The sequence below is a fragment of the Macaca thibetana genome, chromosome 10 (genome assembly GCF_024542745.1).
Source record: "Macaca thibetana thibetana isolate TM-01 chromosome 10, ASM2454274v1, whole genome shotgun sequence".
Classification (NCBI taxonomy): Eukaryota; Metazoa; Chordata; class Mammalia; order Primates; family Cercopithecidae; genus Macaca; species Macaca thibetana.
This window is the reverse complement of record NC_065587.1, coordinates 34,935,777-34,938,414: the sequence shown is the minus strand read 5'-3', so window position 1 is coordinate 34,938,414 and position 2,638 is coordinate 34,935,777. Positions and strand designations below refer to the sequence as shown.

Here is a 2,638-nt window from a genome sequence, read left to right as displayed (position 1 = left end):
GGCTGCGTGTTCCAGGAGCGGTACAGCTGGGAACAACCGGAATGGTTTCATCCCCGAGGCCCAGCTCTGCTGAGTAGCATCTGCTGGGCTGTGCCGCTGGGAGGCCCTGCCCCGTCAACCCCCTTGCCCCTCTGTGTACCCCACCTCCCCAGGTGGCTCCACTGTCGTGATCAGTTATTCTGCACACACGAAGCCGAGCCCCACCAACCTGCCCCCAAGGCTCGCTGCATTCTTTGTGCCATTCACACAGTCCCCACTCCCCGTCCGCCCCGGCCAGACCTTCCATGGCCCAAGTGGGAAGGGCTGTGGGCAGAGCAGGTTATGTCCTGCAGTGGGGAGATAGCAAGAAGACTCCTCCAGGTTGCAGGAGGAATGGAGCAACTTCTAATTCTATGCATCTACTTTTGGCCACTGTGTTGGTTCATGTCAGGAGAGTGGGCAGTGGGAGAGTTGATGCACCCAGGGTGCTCGGTTTCACAGTGGCCTGGACTCTGGGCATCCTCTGGGGCCTCCCAGGGACCTGGATCCTCAGAAAGAGGAACAAAGGCAGCCCTGCAGTGAAGCCTGGGACCCAGGCCCTCGGGAGCAGGCAACGCAAGACCTCACGGCCAGCTGAGGGGTAGCATTTGATCCAGATTTAGGGAAATCAAAATCCCCTTCCCGGGGCTGCATCTCACCAGTCCCCTCTGGTGCACCCATCTTCCATCCCCATGGCAACCCGCAGCCCAGGACAGGCTCCAGAGCTCCAGGGCATCGGGAGGGGAGATGGGAACCAGAGCTAGCTAACAGGGCCTCGGCTCCGGGGTCAGTGTCCTCAGAGCCTCACTGGTCATTATCTCTTCTCCTGCTGGCCCCTAGGGACATGCAGTCTTCACGAACCCCGCGGGGAGGAGGGGTCTGGGCAGACCCTGCCTTGAAGCCTAGCCCACTGTCTTCCAGTCATATCTGGCCTTGGAAGCCCCTCTCCCCTGTCCCTGGGTGAGGACAGGAGAGGAGAGGAGAGGAGAGGAAAGCAAGAGTGAGGAACACACCCCAGGTCCCAAGATGGGCAGATTTTGCACCCCCACCCGGGAGCCAAACTGCATGTCCAGGACACCTTGGCAGGGATGCAGCAGGTGGGATGTCCCTGCTGGGGAAGGAGGAGACTCTATGCAGAGATGCCAGCAAAGCCTGACTCCATTACAACCTCACATTGGCTCCCACCTGTGTGTGAAAAGGAGGTGAGGCTGGGGCGGGCGGACAGGACTGGCAGCCCTGAGAGGCAAGAATTGCCCGCACCTGCATTCATAGCTGTGCCATGCCAGTAGTTAGGAGGGCAGGTAGGGGGGATTATCTGCAGGAGCAGAGGCCGAGGAGGGCCATGGGGCCATGGGGTGTCTGAGAGGGGCACAGATACCAGTGATGCCAAGGCAATGGCAGAGAAGCTGGACTCTGGAGCCCACGCACCTGTCTGGCTTCGTGCCACTGCCTGGGCGGTCCTGGACTTGTCTGTGCCCTTGGGTGAGATGTCACTTCTCTGCACCTCACTTTCTTCATCTGTAGAAAGAGGCATGCCTGGTAGGAGTGGAAGGCACTTTCAGCAGGTCCTGGCCCAGAGCAGGAGCTAGGCCTGGGATTGCCGTGGCTCTGGGGAGCAGCCCTGGCTGAGGTCCTGGGTAACCGTCTTTCCCTGTCGTTCCCCACCTTGGGGAAGCATCCAGCTTCTCCTCCAGCCTCCTGGGCCCCAGCTGGGCTCTCAGACCCATGAGGTGAGGCTCCTGCCTCGTTTGTACTGCTGTTTTGCCTGGACCTCATGGGAGCCCCCTGCCCGTGTCCACAACACACTTGCACTCACTGCAGGGGCTCCCCGAGGGCAGGGCCAGGCCTGACTCCATCATAGCCTCAGCGGGACCCTACTCTGGGGAGGGAAGTGGGAAGGGACAAGGAAAGGAGGCTGAGGACCACGTGTTTTCTTCCCAGGTCCTCGAGTATGACTACTACTGGCCTCATGGGAGCCAGTGCACCAAGACTACTACGACTAGAACTACGCCTACCTTAGGCCGTTGGGGGACGAGTACACTTTCCACTTCCCACCCCACCACAACACGGTGCATAGCTGGGGTCCACCGCGGGGGTCCATCCCTCTGCTTGTCCCTCGGATGAGCCTCCCCATTGGGCCGGCCCGTGGCTGGCCCCGCAGAGGCTCCCCTCCCACAGGAGTCTCTTCAGGCTCTGCATTCATGCTGTTTCTGGCGGACTCCATTTTGAGGAGGAATCATGCATTTTCCTCTCCCCCCTCCTCCCTCTGTATGGAGATTTTGCCAGCAGGCAGGCCTGAGCTGAAGTGGTGCTGCTGGGGATGGCGTGAGATGGGGGCTGAGGTGACGGGCTGGGGTCCGGTGGGGCCGCACTGTTCTGAGCCTCCCCCTCCAACTCAGCAATCCGGAGCTGCTCCAAGGCTGGCATGAGATGTGGTGCGGGAAGGGGCTCCTCCTTCTTGGAAGCCAGCACAGAGCAGATCCAAGACAAGGTGCCTGGAGGCTCCTGGGCATCAGGCCCCTATGGGCCCCTCCAACGGACAAGCAGAGGGAACCAGAGCTGGGAGGGCCATGGCCTGGAGCCTGCTTGCTGTTCCTCTTGCTCCAAAGTGGGCAGGCAA

At 60.9% G+C, this 2,638-nt stretch overlaps 1 pseudogene; it reads right to left on the bottom strand.

Annotated features, from left to right (window-relative positions):
• Positions 1-1,873: 1,873 nt before the first annotated feature.
• On the bottom strand, positions 1,874-2,638 carry LOC126929720 (uncharacterized; annotated as a pseudogene).